The sequence below is a fragment of the Triturus cristatus genome, chromosome 3_1, assembly GCF_964204655.1.
Source record: "Triturus cristatus chromosome 3_1, aTriCri1.1, whole genome shotgun sequence".
NCBI classification, from domain to species: Eukaryota; Metazoa; Chordata; class Amphibia; order Caudata; family Salamandridae; genus Triturus; species Triturus cristatus.
The window spans coordinates 225,149,019-225,170,176 of NC_140583.1; the positions used below are offsets into that span (position 1 = coordinate 225,149,019).

At 45.4% G+C, this 21,158-nt stretch overlaps 1 protein-coding gene across 8 annotated transcripts in view; it reads left to right on the forward strand.

Annotated features, from left to right (window-relative positions):
• HERC1 (HECT and RLD domain containing E3 ubiquitin protein ligase family member 1) overlaps nt 1–21,158 on the forward strand; it is a 1,817,725-nt gene that overhangs the window by 688,337 nt on the left and 1,108,230 nt on the right. The window lies entirely within an intron of this gene.

The following is a 21,158-nucleotide window of genomic DNA, read 5'->3' on the forward strand; positions in this document are numbered from 1 at the left end:
GACTGTGTGCGCACTAGCAGGTTTGCTCTCTGCTTCAGCCCGGGTGCAGATTCTAAATCAGTTTTGATGCTTGTGCACAGCTGTTCAGGGTTACCACCTTCGGCGTCTGGTCCTCCGACTCAGGATATGGTGTCAATGTCCTGCTTGCTTACTTGAATCATGGCTCCGCTCATCATTCCACCTTCTTTTCACTCCGACGCTGAGACATCACTTAGTCGGTTCTGATGCGGCATCAGTGGAGCCGTCCGTTTTCTAAAGTCCTTCCTCCTGTTTTTCCAGCTTTAGAACATGATGATGGGGGTAATCGAGGCGGTTCTGAGTTTTCTAGCCCTTTTCTGGCATGATTCAACCTCCTATGGAGTCTAGTTGGTTGATTGACTTGGGGGAAGCTAGTGGTTTGGAGTCTTCTCCAGTCTCGGGCCTCCTGTCCCCTCCTGGTTTGGCTACGGGAGGTGTGCTCTTCTCTGGCGGATATGATCAGACGAGTTTCTGACATTCTGGAGGTAACGCTTCCCTCTGTGGCATTGGCGACAGATCCATAACTTAGAGCCAATCAGGGGTAGACCCGGTGTGTCCTTATATTGAGGTTCCTTTTTATATTCTGTTGGGGGCCTGGGATAAGCCGGAAACAGGGACCCCTGTGGATCTCTCTGTTCATCACAGACAATGGCCTGCCCCTGGAGATCTAATGTGCCTCCTTAGGCATCCGACCCATCCTAATTTTGTGGTTCTGTCTGCCTTTGCCTCTTAAAATATTGATACGTTCCCTGCTGTCCCCCCAGAAAAAGAGGCCAAGAAATTAGATATCTGTGGCATACATATTGTCACCTCCACTAATTCTGCACTGTTGTCTTTCAATACTTCCTGTGTCCTTGGACGCTTCTCCCATGCATTGTGGAATTTGTTGGAGCGCTTGCTGCTATCCTTTCCAGAAGAGAGACAGAATGTTCTTGTCCCGTTAGTACGGGACGGGCAACAGGCGGCTAAATTGCGGTGCTAAATCGTTGTGGTATGGACACCACTGATTCTGTAGGTTGGACTATGTCCTCTTTTGTAGCACTCCATCGCTGTGCCTGGTTATCTATTCAGCTTGCATTCTGACTCTGCTTTATGGATATTTAGAGATAGTCAAGGTGGAGCAGATTCTTAACTCTGCTGACTGTTGTCTCAGTTCTCTTGTAATAGTTTGTTTGGTCCCATTTGCATATGAAACGATCACAGGGCAGGGGTGTGGAATTTAATAAAATATCGACTTGTCCATAGGTCCTGTAACAAAATCCACTTGTCCCTTTGGTGCCATGTAGTGCAACGACAAATTATGGCAGCAATCTCATTATATAAGAGCTCTGGTATAGCCTCTCTGATTATTCCAGCGCTCATACCATAGTAGTGTATGAATACTTGCAATCCCCTTATGTTGCCATGTTTCTGCAGCTCTATATACTGGGGCTGAAGGTAGTGGTAAGCAATAGTTCCAGGATTAGAATGCTCTTTTGAGTCTGTGCAAAACTACTAACTTGCATGTTTTAAGGGTATTCAACAACTCTTCTCTAATCTTTTCCCATACTGAGAAATGTTGAAAATGTACCCCTGACAATGGCAGACGTAAACCTTCTTCCAGAGTTGGGGAAAAAAGTGGTTGGGGGGAAAGTGAACTTGCAAACACTCAGAATTTCGCACGAGTAAATCTACACATGCAAATTGCTCATGCTAAAATGCTCTTCACAAATATTTTCTAGGAGTACTATTTCTTGTCCTACTTTTGTAAATTATTGGGAATTCACGAAAACCGTATAGCTGCACTTAATGCAAGGACATATACCATGGGTGCAGTTTTGAGACTTTCTTTAATAATTGAACCCCTAATTTGGTCCGGCATTGACCATGACCTTTTGCATTTATTAAAATTCCTTCTTTCTCGCTCTCTGTATCGACTGGCTCCACTGTGAGTGACAGCATTCTGCTTTTCAAAAGGAGCATGTCGGCACACAAAGTAGTTTTGTTCAGTGCTAGTAACTACTGTGGCAGTGTGTACTTTTTGAGACCAAAAACAATTTTTGCTTGTGCCAATGTTTGTTATAACGGTGAGGGCCCGGCATCTCCCACACCAATAAGGTTTTACAAAATCCATGCCAAAACAATTCACACATTGACAAAACTAACCACCAATTTCAGACCTGCTGGCTTTGCCAATGCATGTTTATTTTTGTTTCCCATAATCTTATTGAAACTTGGTACACTGATTTTCCATTATGAATATTTTTGGGAAATACTAGCATGCATCAACACATGTTACTAAATGATGCTGCAAAGAAATGGTCCCAGAAAGTTTACAATAGTTTAGCAAAATGTTTTCTTCCTGCTTTCAGTTTTTTTAATGAATATTTTATTTTAAAAAGCAAAGAATCATCAATCTTCCTTTCAAGCTTCTTCAAATATTTGCATCAAATCAGAGAGCATTTTGGGAGCATTATACATAGCGTCATATAGCTAAACTTTGAAAACGTGTGTACACATTTTTATACTGGAACCACTGTGAATAGTGCAGTGAGAGCTTACAACATTTACTTAGAGCGCTCACCCTAATAATAAAGGCTTTCAATTAATGAACTATGAATACAAGATTGAACAGCATAAACATATGGACAAAAATATTACCTTAACTGCAGACAGTGCCCTTCCCTGATCTATAATGTGGTACTGCAAACTGGCAGCTAAGGGTTTGTGCTGCTGGGGGTTGGGCCTACTTGTTTCAAGGACAAAATAGACATGAAAACTTGTTGCCCTTGACCCCAAACAATATGTCCTGGGTGTCGGGCTATATGCAATTGATTTTCTTTTCTTACTTCCTTTCCTACGGTGATACTCAGTGAGGTATTCCTGCGTGCTGCAGGTACTTTTGTTCTCTTGATTATGTATTTGACAGGTTAAGTTCCCAGTGATCTGGGATGTATGTCATTTTGTAACTTTATGTACACCGGTATTTACAGGTGTCTTGCTGGAACTAGAGTTTCTACCCAAGTACTTATTCTGTTGTGGGTATTTATTTTGTGATGCGCAGATACACTGTGGCCTTGGTCCATGTTCTACAGGGTCTATGGTCGTTATACCTTGTGAGCATTTTATTTCCTCTGTATGGGTAATATGCCTTATAGGCCCGACAGTATTGGGTTTGAACACAAAGTGTTTGTGGCTTCCGCAGCTTACCAGTGTGTTGTTAACTTCTTCACCCTCTGTGGCCATCATGTAGCTTTCTTTCCATATTGGAAGTATTGGAAAGTGGTGCAGATTCCGTGGTATGGGCAGGATTGTAGCCTGGACCGAAGACTTTTTATGGTGCATAGCACTTCTTGCTGTTCATATTTTACTCTGCATTGGCCGCAAGGTTTCCTGACATGGCTCTCTCTCGAGCTCCTTGTTAGGTTATGACTCGTCAAAGGTCTGTCTAATACAATGTTTTGGGTCTTACCCCTATCTAGAGGTGTCCTTGGTCCTGTGCCACTGTCTTTGTCACCACTTCATCCCTGAGAGGATGTTGTGATGTCGTTTCGTTGGCTTATGGGCGGTTGCCAGACCGATGCATCACTCCTGGGCTGGGGCGGCCATCTGGGAGAGGTGGTGGTCTGAGGCCTCTGGTGTCTGGCAGAGTCCTGGTTCCATATCAACCTTATGGAGCTGAAGGCCATGTGCTTCCCGTTCATCAAGGGGAGGCTGGTACAGGTGCTCATTGATAACTCCACGCCATGTGGTACTGCAACAAACCGGGTGGGGTTAGGGACCCTGTGTCAGGAGGCTTTTCACCTCTGGAAATGGCTGGACCACCAGGGAATATTCCTGGTGGATAACCACCATGTGGGCTTATTGATCACCAGGGCGGACAAACCCAGCAGTAAACACCTAGCGGATCACGAGTGGTAGTTACACCTGGATGTGGCGAAAAGTCTCATCTGCGAATAGGGAGAACTTTGGCTCGATCTGTTCGCCACCACCGAGAACAAGCAATGTTAGCACTTCTTTTCGTTGGAGTTTCCAAGCCCTCTCTCGTTCCAAAACGTGTTTCACCTGGAGTGGAACTCTGGACTCCTGTATGCCTTTCCACCGATACCACTTCTGCCCCAAGTTCATCCTAGTGGCTCCGGACTGGGCACTAAGAGTTTGATATCCAGAACTCCTGGGCTTGAGCATCTGCCCTCCGGATTAGGCTGCCCTTCCAGGGGAATCTGTTGTTGCAGCCGAATGGTTGGGTTCTCTTCCCCGGCCTTCAGTCACCACCTTCATGCATGGAGATTGAGTGGCACCAGCTGAATGACTTCATTATCCCTCTAAAGGTAGTTTATGTCTTCGTGGCAGATAGGCGTCCCTCAACAAAGACTGTATATGCATGTCTGTGGGTTAAGTTGGACCGCATTTATATTGTCTGCCAATTGCAAAAGGCAGGGTCTTCCTTTAAACACTTTAAAAGTTATCTTTCAGCCCTTTAAGCTTTCGTGTGATTGCATTAGTTTTTTAAATCAACAGTTGTGATGAGGTTTTTGAAAAGGCGGCAGCATGTTTTCCCCTTCTCCTTTTGTGATGCCCCAATGGTACTTCAATCTCGTCCTACCCTAATAGCATGGTTTTGCAAACTAGGGCTTCCTTTCTTATGAAAGTTGTGATGCCGTTCCATGTTGGTCAAACCATCACCCTGCCGGGTTAGTGTGCTCTGCCTCACCCGTCTAAGAAGCGCTACCACATGTTAGTAACACATTTTTATCTGTATTTGAATGTGCTAATGTAGTTTTACAACATTAATCTGGGGAAATATTTTGAACATTCAGGGACAAATTTGTCCTCTGCTAGGCTTCTATTCCACAGACCTGAATATGAACTCATGGACAAAGAGATTCTGTGATGGCGATGGAGCAAGACCTGCACCAGCGAGCTCTGTCTGGGTCAGCACACTATCCTGCCAAATCCCGCTCTTGCCTGGCCCGTGGATACCCGAGACAGAGTAGGCGAGCCTCAGCAGAGGGGCACTGATGCATGGGGGTGCTTGGTGATCAGCACCTCACTGCACCTATGAGCAGATGTAGCGGCCTGACCTCACAGCTGACTGGAGATTGGTTGCAGGAGGCTGCAGGAGGATCGCTTCGGATTGATGGCGCAAGAGCTCCCATCTTGCTGACTGCTGCCTACTGTCTCCTCTGAGGTGAGGCACTGTGGGCAAAGCCAGAGGGGACTTCACTTGCCTGTATTGCTCCTGTGGGATAGGCACTTCCCCCCACCTGGGCTCTGCAGTAACTGATAAAGGAGGCTTGTTTTTGCTGGGGACCTGCAGTGCTGTGGCCTGCTCCATTGAACCTTTATGTTTATTGGCATGCAGCAGCAACTCCTGGGGCCTGCTGTAGTTGAGGAGTGGCTGACCTGCACGTGAGGACGACTCTGCCACTCCTCCCCACAGCCTACCTCATCTCTTGCATCCCTGGCAGCCCACTGCGAGTCCCTTCCTCTTAGGGACAAAGCAGCCGCCACAAGGTTTGAAGAAACGCATTGACTGCAGGGCATCCACCACCGTAAGGGGCACTCCATCCCCACAGAGACATCGCTGTACTTTCCCGCCAGGGACAGTGCCCATTGGTTCATTGAGCTCACTTAGGGGCTGAGACTCTCCCATCAACGCCGGGATAAGACAGGGCAGGGCCCCCCTCCTTGGCTTATGATTAGGAAATCCTGAGGGCGCCACGACCAAGGTCACATTAAAGATCAGAGGTACCAGCTTCTATTAAATGATTTTGTTTGCCTGATTAAAAAAGCTTTATTGGTCTCGGGGCATGCCTGCCTATTGCATATTTTGTACCTTCCTTTTGCATTGTGGGCCAAAGAAAGGCAATTACTTGCCATTTAGGCACTTCCAAGCAAATTAATCACCCTAAACAGCACAAGAGTATGTCTGCAAATTGTGTTGCCAGAGACATTGACAGTTTAATTGAAGAAGTGGAAAGCATACTAAATGCCAATGCACCTAGCAAAGGTAGAGCACCAAAGGGAGGGAAGGTGGCAGAAATATTCTCTAAAGAAGCCTAGGCCACTCAAGGGCCATATTGTTGTACCCTCCTCCATTTGGATGGAGTAACTCACCATTCCTGACTCACAGAAGTGCTCATCTACTACACCAAGTGGGTCTGCACAAGTAATTCCCAATGTTGTGTGCTCAAATAGGTTTGAGACTCTACCACCAGACCAACCTTTCACCACTGAACCTCAAACACAAATCCAAATCCGTGACTGGATCACCCCTACTGCTACTCTGGCGCCTTGCTCCAGTCCATTAACTGTGGAAGAGGCAGTCAGTCTTATTAAATCATTGAGGTGTGAGATTAATGACTTAAAACAGTTGATACTAGAAGTAGTAAGTCCCCTTGCTAAGCGGTCTGGGGTCCACTTTAGTTCCTCTTCCTTGCCAAACAGTAGGCCACCAAGTCTTCTTACCACCGTTCCTCATCATCGAGACCTTAAAGATTTCTCTTAGGTGCTCCCGAATGGTCCGGCAAGAGGTTATGGAAACATTTACTGCTTTCTCCTGCATATTAATAGCATGGACACACCACTATCCCTACTTCACTATCCATTTATGTATCATCTCAAGCATCTACCTGAGGCCCTGAACTCTAACAAGGACTTACATCCACTCAGCTCCTTGCCTCCATGCCCTCCTTCGACGGTCGGCATGTCTCCAATGATCTTTGAGGCCAATTGTCCTGGGGCTCTGAAGGCTGTTCCACCTTACAGTAATTCGAACACCTGGCGCCCCAAAGATGGCCATACTGTTTTTGTGTCAAAGATCCCTAAACTATCCCCAGGTACCACTGAAGACAGAGACTAACTGAAAAATAAGGTCCTACATTTGATCAAAAACATAAGACATTGTTATTCGGTTGTTTATTCCAGTATTGTATATGTAAGGTATTTTCCCTTGCAGGTGGCTGAATGGGATACTATCTGTAGGAGGCTGGTTTAATATATGGTGCACACTTATTCAAGTGGTGCACCCTGCACTAATCCAAGCAACCCTTATGGTGATTTTAGTGGTCTTTGATAACCATAGAAAGCTCTCAAAGGCTAATCTTGAAGGAGTGTTAAGCAGCTTGTTGTAGCAGTTTAATCTGTAGTGTAAGTTAAATGAAAAAGAACCACACGGTGTTTATATAAAAATACTTCTATTTATGACGCAACACTCACTAACACATTGGTACATCTCCTTCCCGGAGATATCAACACAATATACAAGAATACTTCAAATGCAATCACGTAAGTATAACAAAATACAGTGATCATCGGGGGTGGCAATCCATATAATAAAAAAGTGGAAGGCAAGCTGCAAAGGAGAATGGGACTTGGACCAGGAGACCCAGAGGAGCCAGGGACACAAGGAACCACCCAAGGTAAGTACCTAGGAACCCCATGCAGGCTGTGTGCAGAGCATACAGCTGCATGCCCAATGGATGTCAATGGGGAAATCGCAGTTGCAGTTTTGCAGAACGCGGCCCCTTCCCAGAAGTACCAGAAGAATTCCTTTGGAGGACGGAAGGTTTTAAAGCCACCTCACCCCTGGATGCCCTGGCAACAAGGTTACCTACACAAGGGATGCCAGGTGCATAGGGGTGAAGAGGTGTCGGAAACCTCTGTGTAGAACAACGGAAGACTTCGAAGAAAATGCCTTTGGAGAAGACGGTGAAGAAGTCCGGTGGAATCCAAGGGTAGATTCTGGAAGTGGAGAACCTGCTAGCAAAAGGGACAGAGTCTATGCCACTCGGGAGTGACCAGGAGGCACGAAGACACAATGTCCACCGATGTCGGAAGGTTCTGAAGAGTCGACGGTTTCCTTGTCACTGCAGCTGTGAGGACCAGGCGACGTTGTGACCAGCAAAGCCCACAGGCACTCACCAACAGCATGATAGTCAGAGCAGGCCCGAGCCAGCAGGGGAGCCCACTGAAGCAGTAGAAGACCCTCAGGAGAACCCACAGGCCAAAGGCACATGAGTCCCAATAGAATATAGAGCAGCTCACCAAAGATGAAGGCCCACGGTGCAGAGGATGCAGCGAGGACCCTAATCATGGAGGGAAGAAATACTGGAGGCTGGAGCTTCTTGTAGCCCGAAGATCTCTGGTGTGTAGAGCCAACTAGCCCTGGCAAGGTTAAGTCGAAGTAGTGCACATAGGTTCGGTCCCAGCTGTTCCGATGAGTGATACTGGCCTCAAAATTGCAGAGGGCAGGTCAGGCCTTGAGGGAGTTGCAGAATCACCACCTGTTTTGCAGAGCCTCGGGAAGTCCGTAGGACGACAGGAGCAGCAGACCTGTCAGCTTCTTTGCGGTGCCTGTAGATGCAGGGGAGTGACTCCTTCACTCTAAGGGAGATTTCTACGGGTGTCCTTGATGCCCATTTATCTGTTGAAGAACCTGGCAGAAGTACAGACACAGACGATAAAGAAGATTCGAAGAACAGTGAGACCATGAACAGCAGGAGTCTTTCTTGGTGCAGTCTCGGTTCCAGTCAAAGACCAAGTGTCCAGACGATCCAAGAGCGATGTAGTTTCAGGCTTGAGTCTTGTCTCATGATGAATCTAAGGAACCACCCACATGTAAGCCCTTAAGTACCCCAAGGAAAGGGTTTGAACAACCCAGGAGTCCCTCCCAGAGGAGGGGCTTGACAGAGGGGAGGATACTCTCATGTCCTTTTGCACCAGAGCGGGAGCCAAGGACTCCATGAACTGGCTCAAACTGGGGTATGGTAGGACGGTCCCATATGTGCCCTTCAAAGCAGTCTGGTGGCACTGGAAAGCTTCCCCATCCCTGTCCAATACACGAAGTACTGTCTGTGAGGTGGTCACATCTCCTGTGACAGGAAAACCTATTGTTCTATCTTCCCTTGCTTGAGCTTGGACCAGCAGCAGGACGGCAGAATTGTGTCAGATTGCTGGCAGAACCATGAAGGCTGTTACCGGGAGCACAGGAGAGTACCCAAGAGAGCCCCCCACTACATGAGATCATACTTCCAAACATGACCGGATTCGGTGCAGCCACTATATAGTTAGACATCTTGTAATGACTGATGTCCACTATATGTATTTAAATGGCTGACCGCAATTAAAGAGCCTAGAGAATCGACTCCGGAGTTTGTAGTGTTGTCCTGCCCATGCAGGGGCACCCTCACACTTATAACCAAGCACCCTGCCCTCAGGACTAAAGAGCCTGCCATAGGGGTGACTTATAGCTTTTAAGTGCAGTAACTTCCGATATGAGGAAACTCATATCTGTTGTGGGAGGTGCAAACATGAACCTACACAGACTGCAGAGGCAGGCCTGTAGTCACAGTTTATGGGCTCCCATGAGTGGCACAATACTTTCTGCAGCCCATTGGAGACCCCTGGTGTAAGTATGCCCTAGGTACGATAGTACCATATACAAGGGACTCACAAGCGTACACCAGTGGCCATTAGGGATGTACAAAAGTACTTACCATGGTCAATTTAGGGGAGAAAGCACAGTTGCTGCTGGGGTCCTGATTTGCAGGATCCTGGCAGACTAGGTCAAAAACACACTGACACCAGGCAAAAAGTGGGGGTAACCATGCTAAAAAGGATCCTACTTTCCTATACTACTAAAACGTGTGGCACCTGAATTGGTAGAGGGTTTGAGCAGACTTCACCCCCTAAATGGTCTAAAATATGTTTTAAATTAAGGCCCACAGAAGATGCTAATGAGATGGGAAAAGAAAAAGATGGAGAGACGGCCTAAAACCTAGAGCTTCACCTGTACTTTATGCCTATAGTGAACTAACTGCAGTCTAGTGACTGCAGAATCCATTAGCCCCTCTAATGGCAGATGGATCTCATGCACCCCTCGATTTTGACTTACAGTCCATTACTAGGGGTAGCACTAAAGCTGTCTGTCTGCATTTGTAATTTTACTGTTGACAGGGATTGTGACACAATTCATAAGATTGCTTCTGATATGATGGATATTTTACCAGGACCAAACTCCATTCCCCAAGTTTTGATAACTTCTATACAGTTATTAAGCTGGCCTATGACTGGAATCATCCCTAAACTGACTGATAAAGACTGGGGAGATTTTATTGATAAATTCCAAATCTGCATCTTCCAAGAGGCCTGGGCATTAAAGATGGTCTACAGAGAAGGGGTCATTACACATAGCATTGAAGCCATGTCTTCAAAAATGGGTAGGCCTTCAGGAGGGCTGATTTTATGGACTAGAACATTCCTTGATGGTTTGATCACGGTTATTGAGACTGACTCTTCCGATCTTTTAGCTCTTAAACTGATCCCGAAGTCAGGGACTCCCCTACCTTCTGATTAATATCTATAATAGGTCTTTACCTTTGAACAGACCCTCTTAAACTTTGAACATTTTTGCACACACTTCTAGTAGCTCATGGGATAGGACACCATGTGGACATAACAGGCGCTTCTAATGCTTGTTTTGTGCCCTATCTACCCATGCTAGAACTGACTTAGCTTGAAGATGAATGCTGAGGAATTTTATCCTAACCCTAAGAAAATAGGATGACCACAGCTGCCCTACAGGTAGTAGATATAGCTGTATCTTATGGTCTAAGAGTATGGACTGGTCACTCTACCTCGGATCCTAGAGCTAAATCAACTTTTACGAGACTGGACTATAATAGTAATATCAATTACATATTGCTAGATGTTAGAATCTGGCATAGGATGGCCGACAGGGAGGTCATCAACTGACTGGACAGTGATCACTTTCCATTTAAACTCAAAATGAAGGAGTTTCAAATTGAGAACCTGTCTTTCACTGAAATGCTAACATATAATTTAATAGCCTTGACTAATTATAGGCGAAATGGGTCAACATTAAAGAAAATTAGACTACTCTGAAAGAGATCTATGGGATAGTCAGCGTAGCATAGTTAGGACTCAAAGATCAAAATCTCACACCATCTCATGAAGATTTGTTCACAAGTTTGAAAACATTCTTCGTGAAAGAGGTCAAAACCCACAATATCTCTTCCAGCTCTGGGATTACGTTTACTATTATGGCCACAGGAGGGAAGCCATTGGTCTTCATGGTAGAAGAAACCCTCAATGCTCTTCATGTGCAAAAAAAGGGGAAACCTCCTGGTTTGGATAGAACGCCCTGTAACATATACTATTCCAAACGACTAATTTGGGGCTCCTATGTAGGAAGCTGGCTTTGTATATATTATACCAAAATTAGGTATAGTGTGCACAGAGTCCGGTGGAACCCCAAAGGTAGGCAGAGGTGAAAGTAGATAGCATCTTACTCTCTATTTGTGGTAGTGTGGGTGAGCATTAAGGTTTTATCAGAGGGTAGCCTTAAGCATTTGTTGTACACACTCAATCAGTAAATGATATCACACCCTCAAAGACTGAACTCAGACGAATTTGATTTGTATAAAAAAATTATTTAGTTAAATTTTATTTTTAGAACCAAGCCACGCTTGGTGCAGGTAAGTGAAATAAATGCTTTGCAAAATCTTATGCAGCGTTTTACAATTAAATGCAGGTTCAAATGCAGTTGGTTGAAATACAGGTAAGTCAATATGTCGAAATTACTTTTCAGATTACTTTGCATGTTACTTTTTAGATTACTTTTTAAGTTACTTTTGCTAATCAGTATGATATGCCTAGATATCACACTGAGACATCTCCCAGACAAAAGGTAAGTAAATCAGTTTTTGTACAGATGCAGTTTTTCAAGTTTTCATACAAACCAACTCCACACTTGGACCAATTTTCAAGGAAAAACAGTCAATGTATTCCTACGGAGGAAAATTAAGTGAACGGTTTGCAGGTAAGTACTGTTTTGTGGGAGTTGGTACTCTGGGTTTAAAACCAGGGTTCCCCCGAGGGTCAAGGATGCACTCCTGAAACACCTTCAGCGTCACGAGGGCGTCCGGGTGCAGAGTGCTGCGGCCCAGTGCTATCCAATGGGGGATTGTGTGCCTGCGGTTTGTGGCTGCTCACAAGCAGGCTTCAAGGTTGTGGGAGCAAAGCTCCTGTTGTTAGGCTCAGGGCAAAGAGGAGTCCGAGTTAGCACCCAAAGTACACCCGCAGTGGAGCAGGGGAGGCATGGTGCAGGGTGCTGTTTTGGCGTTGGGTGCCCTGTTGTTTTCAATGGGGATTGCTGGTTTTGTTTTTTTAGCTGTAGGCTCGGTACAGGAAGTCTTCCAGGAGGAACCAACAGCTGGGCAGGTAAGTTGGAGGGCTTAGGGGCATAGGTGCACCTCTGGTTCTCTTCTACAGGGCGCAGGGCGGCTGGATGCATGGGTGTCTTTTAAAGTTGGCCACTCACGGTTGGGTAGGTCTCCATGCAGAGGCTGCAGGTGATGTCAGGGAGTCCTGGAGGGGTCAACCCATGGTGGACTCGGGCTCTGGTGCGCTGGGGGACCTTGCTCGGACCGGTGGGCTACTTGAACTCAGGCCGTAAGTGACAGGTGCCGTGGTAGTTCCTGGCGTCGGGTTTCTTTATCCCCAGCAGGCTCAGAGTCTGTCTTGAGAGTTTCTTTTGAAAAGTGCTGCTGTTTACAGGAGAACCGGTATTTGTTAAAGGCAGTCAGTCCTTCCAGGGGTTCTGGAGGTCGCTGGTTGTAGGGGCTGTAGGACAAGACGACTTTTGGCGCAAGGTATCTGGATACTGCAGACGGGCTGGTAGGGCTGAGCAAAGTCAGTTCTTCTCTGCAGTCTCCTCTGCTGGGCGTCTTCTTTCGTCCTTCTTCAAAGTTTGCAGGAATTTGCCTTCTTGGTTCAGGTCAGCCCTCTAAATACTGTATTTAGGAGGCGTTTTGGGGGTCTCGCAGTCAGTAGCCAATGGGCTACGGACCTTAGGGTGTCTACACCCCTGGTGTGCTCACCCCAAGTGGGGGAGTGGGCACAATACCTAATCCTGATTGGGGAGTGCATGCAATCTGCAAGATGGCGGGTACTGAAGAGTGGTCTTCACCTCAGCTACTCCACGTAAGGGGTGGGGTTGGCAGAGCTGGGCACACCACCTGGGCTGCCTGTCTTTCCGCCGAAAAGGAGGGGAGATAGGAAGGGGGCCTGCTCCTGATAACAGGAGAGGCTGGTTACATTACAAAGGCGGCAAGGCGTTTGAAGCTCCCCTGCCCCATATGGCTCTTCCTGGCCTGGGGGAGGTGTGACTACCTCTGCCCAGGAAAGGCTTTGTTTCTGGGCTCAGGGAGCAAAGGCTCCCACCCGAGGGGTCCAGCAACATGTCTTGTGGTGGCAGGCTGGTGTGTACCAGTCAGAGAACCCACCAGAGGCTGGATGTTTTTCAGGGGGCATCTCTAAGATACCCTCTGAGCGCATTTTTCATATAATCCCACACTGGCATCATTGTGGGTTTAATGTTTTGAGAAGTTTGATACCAACCTTCCCAGTTTTCAGTAAAGCCATTATGGTGCTGTGGACAAACTCCAAGCACCATATTCTCTTAATGGCATTACTGCACTTACAATGTCTAAGAGTTGGTCTAGACACTGTGGGTGTACAGGGCTCATGCACCTGTACCCTCATCACTGGTATTGTGCACCCAACTAGAGGGGTGGCTGACCTATGCCAGGGCAGTGGTTTGTATGCATGGCATTCAAGGATGTGTGCCATGTCAACTCTTCACTTTGTTCTGCACCACAACACACAGCCTGCAAAGGGAGATGCTCTTGGTACCCATGGTATCTTTTACAAGGGACTTACATGTGGCCATAGAGGTGTCAATTGGGGGTACAAGGTACAGTTTTGATATAGAACACAGGTCCTGGGAACCTAATTGGCAGGGACCCAGGGCACATATAGTCAAAGTACATTAGTAGTCTGTCAAAGTAGGGGTGTTACTGCAACAGAAACCCAGCTTCCTACACCAAACAGTTACTCTCTGTCCAATGCGATAGCAGCAGGTGCACCCATACCCAATTCATGGAAAAGGGCTGAAATTATCCCCTTTTAGAAAAAGGGAGCTAGACAAAACCCTGGTAATTTACGCCCACTAAGTCTCATTGACAGTATACAAATAACCTTTATCTTGCATAAAATTAGACTAAAGCATGTCTCCATTGTCTCCACAGAGTGTCTTTCCAAGTCCCCATTTATTGTGACCTAGAGCCCTTGTATATACTCTATGTGAGATAAACTTACTGGAAGAGTCTGGATTTATACTGACCCCTCCTTGAAGCATTAAAGGATTGTTGCGCCCTGACGAAGGAACCGTGGATCTCTGATTCCACTCCGAAACGCGCGTCGGCGCTTTAGTTTTTTCCTTCTTTTTTATTTGTATATATTTATGAAATGTATTATCATATGTTTTTACATGTTAATTTATGTTGTGTAGTATGAATGGAGTGAATGCTTGGATTGTCAATATGTACAATAGAGACAGTCTTTTGCCATGTTATTTTGTTTGTTTGTTTCTTTCTTGGGCTTGCTTTCTACTTTGGCTCTAACTATGTATTCTACTTTGTAAAAATATAAATACATTATAATGCATTCTAAAATTGATGTTTAAAAAAAGATAAAACATAAAAAATACATTTTGATAAATAAAATTATGAATTATAAATTCATCTCTGTGGGACATTGTTGTTGTTTGTGATGGTGGAGATATTTCCCAAACTATAATTGACTCTTTAGAAGAGGCCTTCGTTGTTATTATGTCAAGCTGGCTTTATAGCCATTACTAGCACAGTTGACCATGTCCTTCGGTTCTTGGCTATAAAATGGCAAACTGTTGACATGGACAGGGGGGTCGCTTTTTGTTGCATGTGTAGCTCTCCAAGCAGCATTCAATCTTGTCCCAGGACAAAACGCTGGGAGGTCATTGTGAAAAGTGGGCTCCTAGCTAGTTTATTGCCACTGATCCAGCAACTGTATACAGACAATTAGAGTGAGAGAGGGCCCGGGTTCGAAAACACACAAAATATATCTATCAGGCAAGATCTCTGCAAGGGATGTGTCCTGGAACCTACGCTATTTCTATTGTTCATCAATGGATGCATCGCTTATCTACAGGACTGTGTGAATGACTCCCCTAGAATCACAAGTTCTAAAGTGCTGGGTCTGCTATTCACAGATGCCACACTTCTCCTTTCCAAAAACTTATTGGGGTTTAAATACCCTCTTGGGGAAGATCAGCCTACTCTACAAAGACCACGGCCTAGAAATTGATAACAGCAAAACCAAATACATGGTATGTAGCCATCTGAAAAAGCTTAGGGAAAATGTGGGTTCGAGGCATATGAGCTGCAGATTACACACTTTTGCATAGATCGCCATCTGGTGTTGGGCCCGGATGTTTGCAGTTTGTTTTTCCTCTTGGAAAGTCTTTGGAAGTCACGAGGTCGGTGACTCCTCCCTTGGATCGTATTGCGCATGGGCTTCGGCTCCATCCTCAGATTGTTTTTTTCCGCCATCGGGCTCGGATGTAATACTTCGCGCTCCGGTTCCGAACATTCCAGTTCGACGATCGAAGCGGAATCTTCGCTCTTCAGATTGTTCAGATCCTGATCTCCTCAATCACCTTCTCTTCGACAATAACAATAAAGGCAGAGGCAAAACAAATACCGCCAGCTCTGCCACACCGCCTACCCATTGACTTCCTCCTGCTCCCTCCAGACCATCCCACTCTGGTCGGGGGCAGACTACAAAATTTCCTTCACGTCTGGGAGTCCGTCACATCAGACAGATGGGTGACCCAAATTATTCGTTCAGGGTACTGCCTAGAATTGACATCTACCCCCCCCCCCCCCCAACATTCCACCCAGGCAACACCCAATGTCACAAGAACATTCCACGCTACTAAAACAGGAGGTAATCTCCCTCCTACAAAAGGAGGTGATAGAACAAGTCCCCGCCAATCAGCAAAATTTAGGGGTCTACTCCCTATATTTCCTGATACCAAAAAGAGACGAGACTTCTACGACCTATCTTAGATCTCCGACCTCTAAACACTTACATACATTCAGACCATTTTCTCATGGTAACACTTCAGCAAGTACTTCCGCTCCTCTCCCAGAACGACTTTCTCACCACACTGGACTTGAAAGACGCATACTTTCACATTCCGGTACACCATGCCCACAGAAAATACTTTCAGATTTGTAGTGGACGGGCAACACTACCAGTTCAAGGTGCTCCCATTCGAGGTCACAACAGCACCAAGGGTATTCACCAAGTGCCTAGCGGTAGTAGCGGCACCTCAGAAGACAGCACATTCGCGTTTTCCCATATTTGGACGACTGGCTAATAAAAGCCACGTCCTACAATCAATGTGTACATCACACCGCTACTACAATCCAATTACTTCACCAGCTAGGTTTCACGGTGAACCACCAAAAGTCCCAGCTAATACCATCCCACACAAAGCAATATCTCGGTGCCACCATAGACACCTCAAAAGCCATAGCCTACCCCAATCCTGCCAGGATTGCAAGCATTCAGGCTTTGAGTCAAAGATTCATGCCTCAACACTCTCTCCCAGCAAGAGTGTTTATGCAACTGATAGGGATAATGGCCTCTTGCATTTTTATAGTACCTCATGCAAGACTCCAGATGCGTCCACTCGAAGAGTGCTTAGCGCGCCAATGGAACCAGGCCCAGGGGCAACTGACAGATCTGGTGTTGGTAGACGGTCGCACCCATCGCTCTATGCAGTGGTGGAACACCACAAATCTTTCCAGAGGTCGACCGTTCCTGGACCCGGTTCCACAAATAATCCTGACAACAGACGCATCGCTCTCCGTCTGGGGAGCTCATCTAGTACACCTCACAGTGCAGGGCACATGGACGCCGCAACAAAAGTTACTCCACATCAACCATCTGGAGTTACTGGCAATCTTTCTAGCCCTAAAATCCTTTCACACACAGATTTTAGGCAAGGCAGTCCTTATTCGCACAGACAACATGACGGCCATGCACTACATTCAGAAACAAGGCGGCACACACTCTCCACAGCTCTCTCAACTAGCACAGAGCATATGGAGATGGGCAATTCCACACAAAATCTTTCTCCTAGCCCAGCATGTCCCAGGAGTCCAAAACACCATGGCAGATCTGCTCAGCAGACAGACGCAGCAGATCCACGAGTGGGAACTTCAACCGCAGGTTCTTCACCCGTTCTTTCAGATGTGGGTGCATCCACAGATAGACCTATTCGCCACCCACAAAAACAAAAAACGCCCAATCTTCGCCGCCAGATACCCACACCCATTGTCCAAAGGAAATGCGATATGGATGAACTGGTCAGGAAAATTTGCGTACGCCTTTCCACCTCTCCCACTAATTCCATTAGTGGTGCGAAAGCTACAACAGCACTCCCTCACACTGATTCTAGTAGCTCCAACATGGGCCAGACAACCGTGGTACACCACGCTGCTGGAACTCTCGGTAGTGCCACACCAAAAGTTAAACCTCTCACCATGCCTCCTAACCCAGAACCATGGAGAAATCAGACACCCGGACCCAGCTCAGCTCAACCTTGCGATCTGGCTTCTGAGATCCTAGAATTCGGATACCTTAACCTTCCCCCCGACTGTATGAACGTTATCAGAGAAGCTAGACGCCCTACCACTAGAGCCTGCTACGCTGCCAAGTGGAAAAGATTTTTTGTTTATTGCCATAACAACACAATCAACCCTCTAGACGCATCCATACAGCATATCATATGCTACTTACTCCATCTACAAAGATGTAACCTAGCATATACATCCATTCGGCTACACCTCGCAGCAATTGCCGCTTACCTACAAAACAGACAGCACCTATCACTTTTCAGAGTGCCTGCCATTAAAGCCTTCATGGAATGCCTAAAACTAATAATTCCCCCCCCCAGAGTGCCACCCTCACCTGTGTGGAACTTAAATATAGTTCTCACAAGGCTAATGGGACCGCCTTTCGAACCTTTGCATAAATGCGAACTGCAATTCCTCACATGGAAAACAGCTTTCCTTGTAGCCATCACCTCCCTTAGAAGGGTCAGTGAGATACAAGCACTTACTATACAAGAACCTTTTCTCCAAATGCACCCGAACAAGGTTGTCCTCCGTACCAACCCAAAATTCCTACCCAAAGTCATCTCACCCTTTCATCTAAACCAATCGGTAGAATTACCGGTTTTCTTCTCGCAACCTCAAGTTGTTGCAGAAAGGGCTCTACACACACTGGATGTTAAAAGGGCCTAGCTTTACTATATCCAGAGAACACAACCTTTCAGAAAGACAAAGCAACTGTTTGTCTCTTTCTCTCCACCTCATAAAGGCAACCCCATCTCTAAATCAGGGATAGCAAAACGCACGCTATCTGTTCCCCCTAAAGCCCACTCTACAAGAAAGATAGGGGCTTCTATGGCTTTTCTAGGGAACATCCCATTAGATGATATCTGCAAGGCAGCCACATGGTCAACACCGTACACTTTCACTAAACATTACTGTGTAGATGTGCAAACCAAGCAACAAGCTAGTGTGGGCCAGGCTGTACTAAAAACCCTATTTCAAACCACTGCAACAGATACCGGTGGTCACCGCTAAGGTTGGGAACTGCTATATAGTCTATGCAAAAGTGTGTAATCTGTAGCTCATATGCCTCGAACGGAATATGCTACTTACCAGTATGCATCTGTTTTTGGCATGTAGAGCTGCAGACCTACACACGCCCACCCGCCTCCCCGGCTACCTGTATCTGTTCCAGTCTATCTTATTTAGATACAACACACATGGGTTTCTTCACTGTTATTACTACGCTCCATCTTTCCCTGCTGGCGAAAAACAATCTGAGGATGGAGCCGAAGCCCATGCGCAATACGATCCAAGGGAGGAGACACCGACCTCGTGACTTCCAAAGACTTTCCAAGAGGAAAAACAAACTGCAAACATCCGGGCCCAACACCAGATGGCGATCTATGCAAAAGTGTGTAGATTTGCAGCTCTACATGCCAAGAACAGATGCATACTGGTAAGTAGCATATTCCTTTTGGAGGGACCTGGCCTAGATAGGGTCCCTGAATTAGAATATCTAGGAGTGCGACTCAATGAGTTTCAAAGCTGGTCCGCTCAAGTTGAAAAAAGCACAATGATTCTTAATCTCAGAGCAGGGTCTATTGTAAGGTTCGCTAACCGGGCTTCTTACCCCATTTCACCGTACTGAAGATATAAGGCCCAGTTGTGCGGGACAGCCCTGTACGGCGTGGATCTGTGGGGTCATTGCAAACTTGACCAAACTGAAAACTCTTTCATTAAATTCCTATTGAGGTTACCAAAAAGTGCCCCCATACTCCCACTAAGGTTTGATTTAAATCTTAAACAAATATCAGATATAGCTTGTCATGTAAAAACCCTGGCTGTTCAGGCTAGGATTGTATGAATATTGGCTGCATCCCACTTAAGAACCAAAACAATCCTAGAGAAACTGTGATAATACATTATTGGAATGTCGTCTTTTGTACTAAAATCTCAGCTCTGTCTTCGGGTAGTCTCTCAAACTTTTATTTGTCTTTGAAATGCAGCCCTTAGTTTAAAAACTGTATGGACCATATAAACGTCCCATTGCCAAGATCCCTTTTTATAAAATTTAGGTTAGGAATTTTGTATATTGCATCCTTTACCTGCTCATGGAATAAAAATAACATCTCTACTAACTTATGCCCCTTGGGGTGTCAAGCCGACGTAAATTAAGAAGATTTACAATTTTTTTGCTGCGCATATGCAAAACAGAGTGCACTTTAGATTATTCTTCATTGTATGCTTCTTGAGCACAAAGATCGACATAATGTCTTAGGAGTTTGCAAGTCAGATAATAGGAGCAGTATAGTATACTCTATCTCTAACTATTGACGTTCAATCTGGCACATTAGATCAAGAGTATTTGGGAAAAAATCTTCATCTTAAGACGTTCTACTGTTTATAGTGTTTAATGTTTTATACATTTTTACTTTTTGGTCTTAATTGCACTATACACTTTGAAATCTGCGACAGCCAGTGATTTTGAGCTACCTTTGACTGGTTATTAGCTTAGACTACCGGGTTGCATAGCAGACCCTCTTGGGGCTTGAGGTATTTGCCTTTCTGGCAATTGCCAAGGGACTCTATCAAATCAACTTGATTGTTAATGGAGTAACTTGATGTTAAGTCATTTAAGCTTATCTGCATTGCAATGAACTGTGTACTGTAATTTATTATATCCTTTATGTAACTTTCTGTGCTTTTACTGTTCACTCTGTGGGTCTGTGAGCCGCAATAAAGTCTTTGATTGATTGATTCTATGATGCTTTTCTATGGAAGAAAGTTATGCAAAAGATGTTCCAGGGTCCACACACGCAGCATGAGATTATTAAGGTGTTTATGACTTTACTGAAGATTTCTGCAATGCAGAACCAGGAAAAGGTTGTGTAGCTGTAGTTCTCTTCTGCATTGAGTCTGTACCCCATAGCCAAAAATGGGGTAGTCTGGCAAGGTATAAGTAATGTAATTACAGATGTGTTGGCAGCAGGATTTCAGCACAACTTCAGATTAATATTTAAACTTATTAAGGATGCTTAATCTATGAAATGTTCTGGCTTTGTGGCTGTTCACCACATTTTCTGATTCTATCAGGGAACCCATTTTGCCACCACTATTACAGTGTGCATGGATCTGCAAGCGTATAGATTTTCCCCAAATCTTAATGCAATCTTCATAGTTCCTGATTTAGTAAATTGGAATCTGGGATTTCTCACTAGAGATTACGCTGTTACACAAAATTTACACTTATGTGCAGAACATTTTGTGAATGGATCCTTACTAGTTTACGTAAGTTTAGATCTAAGCCCCTCCTCCGTGAACAGAAATCCTCCTTCCCACCCTCATTGCTCCTGCTTGTTCAGGTACATCCTTTTTGTTATCTACCATTGTTGATAGAGTGGTTAGGTTTTAAGGACATTGTGTGTGGTTTAGATATGGCTAAGAGCACATAATAGGACTACAAATTATTTCCTTTACTGCAGCTTCATGTATTCTGCCACGTTATTTTTTCACTATATTTCACTGTGTGGATAGAGATTCTTGGACTATTACTACTTTGGGCATTGAGGTGATTGTTATACATATTATCACATTTTCCTTATTTTCTTGTTATTGTTGATGTGAATA